Genomic DNA, 10,716 nt, shown 5'->3' on the forward strand with positions numbered 1-10,716 from the left:
CAGCTATGAGTGACCAATACTGGAATATGCAACACAGGCCTGGAATCCATACCTGGTGAAGAATGAAATAAAATCCGAAAAAAGAGCAAAAAATTGCTATTAGATTAGCGCCAGAGCTAATAGGTTAAAGTTATGAGGATAGGTTGAAGGAACTGCACCTCACAGCCTTGGAGTACACAAGAAATGGAGGAGATATGATCACAACATTCAAGATATTGAGAGGAATACAGAAAATCACCAATAAGAGCTTCTTTAAATAGCGTGAATAAAGGACAAGAGAGCTTCATGCTCTCCTGTCCTTCATTATTGCCTCACATTTGTTTCTACTTCAGAATAGACGTAAAAAACAAATGTGAGCCTAAGAAGTGTGAGGAAATCTTTGTACATTGTACGGGTGGAATGCACTGATAGAAGAAGTTGTGGAAGGAACCTCCATCATAACTTTCACACGAGATTCGACAAAGATTTTTGAACGTCAGAATAGTTAGGCTATTACGGAATACGAACAACAAGCTAGTAGGCGAGGCAGCAGGAGCTAGATATGACTTCCCCTGTAGTCATTGATAGCTAAGAATTGATAGGTAAGCACACACACACACACGCCGGTGGCTGTGTGGATAGCACGCAGGACACGTGATCCTGTGGACTGGGTTCGATTCCCGGCGCCGGCGAGAAACGACGGGCAGAGTTTCTTTCACCCTCATGCCCATGTTACCTAGCAATAAATAGGTACCTGGGAATTAGTCAGCTGTCACGGGCTGCTTCCTGTGTGTGTGTGTGTGAGGGGGGGGGGGGAGGAATAGTAGTTAGTAATAGTTGATTGACGGTTGAGAGGCGGGCCGAAAGAGCAGAGCTCAACCCCCACAAGCACAACTAGGTGAAAAACTAGGTGAATACACACACACACACATCCATTAATATTAATTTTAATATTAGTTTAATAATATTATTATTTTAATATATTAATTAAAATTAAAAACTATATTAATGTAATATTATTAATACATAAGTTAAATATAGTAATTTTAACAATAATTTAATTAATATTAATTCCACTCCAATAAATGTTCAAGACATCCTTGTGCACAGGAATCTTAGCAGATATATGGAAAAAGGCAAACATAGTTCCAATTTATAAAAATAGTAATCGAGAAGAACTCCTAAATTATAGACGTAAATCTTTAACAAGCGTGGTAGTCAAAACACTAGAAAAAATAACTGAAATTAAATAGGTAAAACACCTAGAGAGTAATGACATAATAACACACAGTATGGTTTTCGAACAGGAAGATCCTGTGTAACAAGTTGTTATGGTCCCCATATAATGTTAAGGGGTAGTGAACCTATAGCATCGCTGGAAAACATAGCCTGGCCAATCTATATAAATAAAAATGGAAATGTTCCTTTGTTCAAAATCGCTAATCTCCGAAAGTTCTTCACCGATTGCTTTGAAATTTTCACACAATGTTCCATTCGCATCCCAGCAGATTTTTATATACAAATTATATGGATATCATGTCTGTGACAGAAAAAAAAACATGCTTTTTTGAAAAAGCTGTGTTTTTGAAGTATTTTTCATGTGAAAGAAATCTTTGAAACCTCTTTACCGAATGCTTTGAAATTTTGACACGACGTTGCATTCGATAAGGCGCGTGTTTCTATATACCTACAATATACATGGCTTACCTGTGGCCGGAGAAAACATGTTTTTTTTTAAAACATCGCCATCTGTTGGATGTACTAGCAACACAGACTGTAATCTCGCAAAGTTCTTCACCGATTGCGTTGAAATTCTGACACAACGTTCCATTCATATATGCGCATCTTTTTATATACCTACTATATAGATGCCGCCCCCTGTGACAGGTAAAAACATGCGTTTTTGAAAAACATCGCCATCTGTTGCACATAATAGCAACATGCACGCTACACTAAATATGTCACAAATTCCATTTCAATGTTTCCGATTGCATTGATAAATTTCTTTTCATAGATTTTGATTAATTTTAGTTTTTATCAAATTATTTTGTGTGACATTGTGATATAATTGAGCTGTGTTGTTTACCATACCGTTCAATTCCTAAGTATAAGTATAGATGCCACACCTGTGACAGGTAAAACTATGCTTTTCTTGAAAAACAGCGCCATCTGTTGCATGCAAGAGGAACACTCATGCTATACTAAATATTTTACAATTCCATTTCAATGTTTCTGATTGCATTGATAAATTGAATTTTCATAGATTTTGATTTACTTTCATTTTGATTTATTTATTTTGTGTGAATTGCGTTGGAATTGAGCTGTGTTGTTTACCAGACCGTTCATTTCGTGAGTATAGTTTATTTTTTTACTTTTTCATTTCATTTTTTAACTGTTTTTCTTATATTTCAGTGTTGGAAATATCACATCACTTGATGTTCCTAATTTTCTGAAGGAAACAACAGACCATTTGGGAAGACTTCGGACGAGGGATTGAGAGATGGTGGGGAGGACGAGGAGGCAGAAGTGAGAGATGGTGGGAAGGACGAGGGGACAAAGGTGGGGGATAATGGTGGGATTAGGATGGTGGAGTGGGGAATGGTGGGGAGGCCGAGGAGACGGGTGAGGGGGCAATGGTGGGAAGGACTGGGGGGACAGGGGAAGGTTGCTGTGGCTCAGCAACGCATGGCCGGGTACTGCTTGTAATAAATAAAAGTCTAGGGGATTCAAAGGCTCTCAAAAAATATTCCAGTTTACTGGGGCATATAACATAAGTCACCATAACACCATAAGAAAACTACAATCTTTATAATTCACATTCTATTACCTTATCCAGCTTCTTAAAGCTTTGCATGATCATCAACAGGCCTCAAAACTGCCTCCACTCAGCACTAGCTGACACCAGGCTCTATCCTGGTGCAGTGGGGCACTACCATCTATTATGCTGATAATGCCAATACAGGATGGTGTTGTCACAATCATTAACAAATGAGGTTGAGGAATCAATATCATACAAAGCACAATGACATCACTTAAGATCCTCAGGTACCCACCTCAATAATACATAGAAAAGCACCTACCACCTGGTATAAGTGATGTACAACGGTAGACATGATCCGTGGTAAACACTACTACTGAACATTAAATATCCTAGCAGTCAATTAGCACAAATGAGGACACTAAAACCCGGACCAGGGCGATACACACATGCGCCCGACTAGGAAGATCAAAGAGTAGTGACCGCTGAGGAGGCAAGCAGGCCGGGAGCAACACTGTTTCCAAATCCACAAGTCATTTGACTCTCCTTTTTCCAATATCACAAGCTCATATACAGACATTTCTCAGTAAATAACTCTTAATTAATACAATAACTAAACCAAGGTTACAATACACAACCTTATATAATAATACATATCAATACATAATAGAATATATCATGATATACAAATAAGTCTCCGTTGTGTAGTGGTAAGACACTCGCCTGGCGTTCCGCGAGCGCTATGTCATGGGTTCGTTTCCTGGCCGGGGAGGATTTACTGGGCGCAATTCCTTAACTGTAGCCTCTGTTTAACTCAACAGTAAAATGTGTACTTGGATGAAAAAACGATTCTTCGCGGCAGGGGATCGTATTCCAGGGACCTGCCCAAAACGCTACGCGTACTAGTGGCTGTACAAGAATGTAACAACTCTTGTATATATCTCAAAAAAAAAAAGTCAACAGGGAATTCACATTAGCAGGATATGGTAACACTGGCTGGGGACGGTACGCAAGGGAAGGGGGGAGAGGGGGAGGTTAAGGGAGGATTTCAAGACGTTACCGGTCAGCCGTTATACATAAGTATACATGAATACAATGTAAAGCATCATATTCAACATAAGTAACAAATCCTTCCCTCTGTGGTATACATCTCACTGTACCAGAATTTAAATTACTAATATGACAACAGGACAATGCAATGAACAATAATGAAATGGATATTATACAGTATACATGCTAGAAACACACCAGATCCCTAAATGTATACATTCTACATCATAATACCCATAGCATGTCCTATACAGCAATATGTAGCATACCGTAATATATGCACATAATGGTGTTTTCAAAGTTACATGATATTAGCCTTCTGCTATTTACTACACTTCCAGTATATCCACAAATATATGGCATATAACTTTGGTATTGAAATATAATTTGCATAGGTATATTAGACATACATTGGCAATACACAATTTATACTAATATATTGTCGAAAAAAAGATTAGATAAATATAATAATAAATGTGAAACTAGGCTAATGAGCCAAGATATCACTATACAGTTTGAACACATCATACACCAGCCACAGTATGATCATACTAGTGTATGTGGGATCATAACACAAGTCTACTTAGTTTTTATGATAGAACCACAGAGATTCTATTGAAAGAGGAAGTTGGGTTGACTGTGTCTATCTGGATCTAAAACAAGGCTTTTGACAGAGTCCCACACAAGAGGTTGATCTAGAAACTGGAACATGCTTGAGGGGTGACAGGGAGACTACTGATATGGAAGATAAATGTTCTAACTGACAGACTGATGAGGGCAGTAATCAGAGACAATGTATCTGACTGGAGGAGTGTTACTAGTGGAGTACCACAGGGTTCGTCTACATAACGATCTGCCAGAAGGAATAAAGAATATATGAACATGTTTGCGGGTGATGCTGAGACGCTGGGGAAGATAGGAGACGCAAACGATTGTCAGGGCCTTCAAATTTATCTAGATAAAATAAGTGCTTGGAGCGTCATGTGGTAAATAGAATTCATTGTGAATAAATGACATGTTATGGAATGTGGAATCGGAGAAAATAGACCACACACAACTTTCAAATTATACGGAAAGGAATTAAAGAATTCTAATAGAGATCGATATGTAGGGGTGTAATTTTATAGTAAACTGTCACCAGAGGAACAAATAAAGAATATTGTGAGAAGAACATATGCGTCACTTTCCAACTTCAACTTGCTTTTAATAACATGGATGGTGAAATACTAAAAAAACTGTTCAAGACTTTTGTTAGACCAAAATTGTAATATGCAGTAGTTACATGGTGCCAAAACCTCAAGATGTACATAAATAAACTAGAAAAGGTGTAGCAGCATGGTACATAATGGCTTCCGGAACTGAGAAACAAGAGTTACGAGGAGAAACTAGAGGCGTTAAACATGCCTAAACTAGAGAATGGAAGAAAATGGAGTGATCTGATCACCGCTTACAAAATACTAACAGGAGTCGACCATATTAACAAAGAGGAATTCCTGGAACCAGTAACTTCAAGAACTAGAGAACCCAGATTCAAGCTAAGGCAACAAAGATGTCGAAAAAATATTAGAAAGTTATCTTTTTCAAATAGAGTCGTAGACGGTTGGAACAGGTTAAGTCAGAAGGTGGTGAAGACCAAAACCTTCAGTAGTTTCAAAGCATTATATGACAAAGAGTACTGGGAAGACGGGACACAATGAGTGTAGCTCTCATCCCATAGCTACACGTAGCAGAAAATAGGTACCTGGGAGTTAGTCAGCGGTCACGCTCTGCTTCCTGGGGTGTGTATGTGTGTGGTGTGGAGAAAACAAAGTAGTAGTAGAAACAGTTGAGAGGCGGGCTGAAAGAGCTGAGCTCAGCCCCTGCAAGCACAACTAGATGAATACACACACACACTCACACACTCACACACACACACACACACACACACACACACACACACACACACACACACACACACACACACACACACACACACACACACACACACAGTGGAGTCCCACAGGGCTCTGTACTCGGTCCTATCTTGTTTCTGATATATGTAAATGATCTCCCGGAGGGTATCGATTCATTTCTCTCAATGTTTGCGGACGATGCTAAAATTATGAGAAGGATTAAAACAGAAGAGGACTGTTTGAGTTTTCAAGAAGACCTAGACAAGCTGAAGGAATGGTCGAACAAATGGTTGTTAGAGTTTAACCCAACCAAATGTAATGCAATGAAGATAGGTGTAGGGAGCAGGAGGCCAGATACAAGGTATCATCTGGGAGAGGAAATTCTTCAGGAGTCAGAGAAGGAAAAAGACTTGGGGATTGATATCACGCCAGACCTGTCTCCTGCAGCACATATCAAGCGGATAACATCAGCGGCATATGCCAGGCTGGCCAGCATACGAACGGCATTCAGAAACTTGTGTAAAGAATCATTCAGAACTTTGTATACCATATATGTCAGGCCAATCCTGGAGTATGCAGCCCCAGCATGGAGTCCATATCTAGTCAAGGATAAGACTAAACTGGAAAAGGTTCAAAGGTTTGCCACCAGACTAGTACCCGAGCTGAGAGGTATGTGCTACGAGGAGAGACTACGGGAATTAAATCTCACTTCGCTGGAAGACAGAAAAGTTAGGGGGGACATGATCACCACATTCAAGATTCTGAAGGGAATTGATAGGGTAGATAAAGACAGTCTATTTAACACAAGGGGAACACGCACAAGGGGACACAGGTGGAAACTGAGTGCCCAAATGAGCCACAGAGATATTAGAAAGAACTTTTTTAGTGTCAGAGTGGTTGACAAATGGAATGCATTTGGGGGTGATGTGGTGGAGGCTGACTCCATACACAGTTTCAAATGTAGATATGACAGAGCCCGATAGGCTCAGAAATCTGTACACCTGTTGATTGACGGTTGAGAGGCGGGACCAAAGAGCCAGAGCTCAACCCCCGCAAACACAACTAGGTGAGTACAACTAGGTGAGTACACACACACACACGCACACACACACACACACACACACACGCACACACACACACTGGAGACGGGAGACCTACCAGAAATATGGAAGACGGCGAATGTGGTCCCAATGTACAAAAAGGGCGACTGGCAAGAGGCACTGAACTACAGGCCAGTGCCCTTAACTTGTATACCATGCAAGGTGATGGAGAAGATCGTGAGAAAAAACCTGGTAGCACATCTGGAGAGAAGGGACTTCGTGACAAATCGCCAACATGGGTTCAGGGAGGGTAAATCTTGCCTGACAGGCTTAATAGAATTCTACGACCAGGTGACACAGATTAAGCAAGAAGGAGAGGGCTGGGCGGACTGCATTTTCTTGGATTGTCGGAGAGCCTTTGACACAGTACCGCATAAGAGGCTGGTACATAAGCTGGAGAGACAGGCAGGTGTAGCTGGTAAGGTGCTCCAGCGGATAAGGGAGTACCTAAGCAATAGGAAGCAGAGAGTTACAGTAAGGGGTGAGACCTCCGATTGGCGTGAAGTCACCAGTGGAGTCCCACAGGGCACTGTACTTGGTCCTATCTTGTTTCTGATATAAGTAAAGGATCTCCCGGAGGGTATAGATTCATTTCTCTCAATGTTTGTGGATGATGCCAAAATTATGAGAAGGATTAAGACAGAAGAGGACTGTTTGAGGCTTCAAGAAGACCTAGACAAACTGAAGGAATGGTCGAACAAATGGTTGTTAGAGTTTAACCCAACCAAATGTAATGTAATGAAGATAGGTGTAGGGAGCAGGAGGCCAAATACAAGGTAACATCTGGAAGAGGAAATTCTTCAGGAGTCAGAGAAAGAAAAAGACTTGCGAGTTGATATCACGCCAGACCTGTCTCCTGCAGCACATATCAAGAGGATAACATCAGCGGCATATGCCAGGCTGGCCAACATACGAACGGTATTCAGAAACTTGTGTAAAGAGTCATTCAGAACTTTGTATACCTCATATGTCAGACCAATCCTGGAGTATGCAGCCCCAGCATGGAGTCCATATCTAGTCAAGGATACGACTAAACTGGAAAAGGTTCAAAGGTTTGCCACCAGACTAGTACCCTAGCTGAGAAGTATGAGCTACGAGGAGAGACTACGGGAATTAAACCTCACTTCGCTGGAAGACAGAAGAGTTAGGGGGAACATGATCACCACATTCAAGATTCTCAAGGGAATTGATAGGGTAGATAAAGACAGGCTATTTAACACAAGGGGCACACGCATTAGGGGACACAGGTGGAAACTGAGCGCCCAAATAAGCCATAGAGATATTAGAAAGAACTTTTTTAGTGTCAGAGTGGTTGACAAATGGAATGCATTAGGGGGTGATGTGGTGGAGGCTGACTCCATACACAGTTGCAAGTGTAGATATGATAGAACCCAATAGGCTCAGGAATCTGTACACCTGTTGATTGACGGTTGAGAGGCGGGACCGAAGAGCCAGAGCTCAACCCCCGCAAACACAACTAGGTGAGTATATGATGAGGGATGAGACGTTTTCTAAGGGATATAGCATGGGACACAGGCCTCAGAGTTAAGTCTGTACAAGTCATGATGGACTATGTCACCTAAAAATGTCAGGAGGCTGTAAACAGGTTTATGCAGGCCCAGAAGGAAAAATCCGAGAAACAAAAGAAGAATCCGTTGTTTAATTGGGCATGTATGAGAGCAAAGGAACTGAACAAAAGGGCGTGGAGGAACTTCCGAAATAACAGAACACTAGACAGCAGAGAGAGATACCAGAGACCCGGGAATGAGTATGTTAGTGTGAGAAGAGAAGCAGAGAAAATTATGAAAATGACATAATAAAACCAAGCCAACACCGAACCAAAGTTGCTCTTCCGTCAAAACAGGAGGAAATCAACAGTGAAAGAACAGGTAATGAAACTTAGAACAAGCGAGGACAGGTATACAGAGAATGACAAAGAGGTGTGTGATGAACTCAACAAGAGGTTCCAGGAGGTCTTCACAATAGAACAAGTTGAGGTCACTTGCCAGGAGAGGGGGCAGTAAATCAGGCGGCCTTGGAAGGGTTCGAAATTACGACAGATGCGCTCAAGAGACACCTGTTGGATCTGGTTGTGAGAAAGGCTGTTGGTCCAGACGGGATCTCACCATAGGTATTGAAAGAGTGTGCAGATGCACTTTGCTTGCAACTCTCCATTGTGTATAATAGGTTACTGGAGACGGGAGACCTACCAGAAATATGGAAGACGGCGAATGTGGTCCCAGTATACAAAAAGGGTGACAGACAAGAGGCATTGAACTACAGGCCGGTGTCCTTAACTTGTATACCATGCAAGGTGATGGAGAACATCGCGAGAAAAAATCTAGTAACACATCTGGAGAGAAGGGACTTCGTGACAACCCATCAACATGGGTTAAGAGAGCGTAAATCTTGCCTTGCAGGCTTAATAGAATTCTACACTCATGTGACAAAGAATAAGCAAGAAAGAGAAGGATAGGCGGACTGCATTTTTTTTGGACTGTCGGAAAGCCTTTGACACAGTACCCCAAAAAATGCTAGTACATAAGCTGGAGAAACAGGCCGGAGTAACAGGCCAGAGTAGATACTCCGGCCTGTTAACCCAAATGTTTGGGTTAACAAATGTAATGAAGATAGGTGAAGGGGGCAGGAGGCCAGATACAAGGTATCATTTGGGAGATGAAATTCTTCAAGAGTCAGAGAGAGAGAAAGACCTGGGGGTTGATTGATATCACGCCAGACCTGTCCACTGAAGCCCATATCAAGAGGATAACATCAGCGGCATATGCCAGGTTGACTAACATAAGAACAGCCTTTAGAAACTTGTGTAAGGAATCCTTCAGAACTTTGTATACCACATTTGTCAGACCAATCATGAAGTATGCGGCTCCAGCATGGAGTCCATATCTAGTCAAGCATAAGTCTAAACTGGAAGAGGTTCTAGGGTTTGCCACCAGACTAGTACCCGAACTGAGGGGTATGAGCTACGAGAAGAGACTACGGGAATTAATTTAAATCTAACGTCACTCGGAGACAGAAGAGTTAAAGTGACATGATCACCACATACAAGATTCTCAGAGGAATTGATAGGGTAGATAAGGACATGCTGCCGATTCGTAAATAAAACTATTACCTGAAGTAACTACGGAAGGCACAGATAATGACAAAAACATTAATTTTGAGAAAAATGAAAAATATATATATTAATGATAAAAACATAACAAACACAAACAAAAAGTGTATCAAGAGATGTAAAAGACCTGACAAGATGCTTGCAGAAGTGTAAACACTGAGGCTAACACTCTAACTTGTTAAACTTATGTCTCATTTAAAAAAAAATTATGTGATTCCAGGTAGTTAAGGTCTAATCTAAAGACCTGGAAGTCAGTATAGTGAAGACACTCTAAGTGAATGACATCCAATAATTTCCATCCTTCCTCCTAGGATGAGTGACACGTGTGGTCATGATGGCATCCTTCCTCCTAACTCGAGTGCTTCTCTATTACTGCCTCGCTCCTAAACCTTCCTACTACATTTACTCTTGTACTAAAGCATTCATTGCTGTATTTGCTCGGATATATATATATATATGTATATATATGTATATATATATATATATATATATATATATATATATATATATATATGTCGTACCTAGTAGCCAGAACTCACTTTTCAGCCTACAATGCAAGGCCCGATTTGCCTAATAAGCCAAGTTTTCATGAATTAATATATTTTCTCTAATTTTTTTCTTATGAAATGATAAAGCAACCCATTTCATTATGTAAGAGGTCAATTTTTTTTTATTGGAGTTAAAATTAACGAAGATATATGACCGAACCTAACCAACCCTACCTAACCTAACCTAACCTATCTTTATAGGTTAGGTTAGGTTAGGTAGCCAAAAAAGTTAGGTTAGGTTAGGTTAGGTAGGTTAGGT

The sequence above is a fragment of the Procambarus clarkii genome, chromosome 15 (genome assembly GCF_040958095.1).
Source record: "Procambarus clarkii isolate CNS0578487 chromosome 15, FALCON_Pclarkii_2.0, whole genome shotgun sequence".
NCBI lineage: Eukaryota > Metazoa > Arthropoda > Malacostraca > Decapoda > Cambaridae > Procambarus > Procambarus clarkii.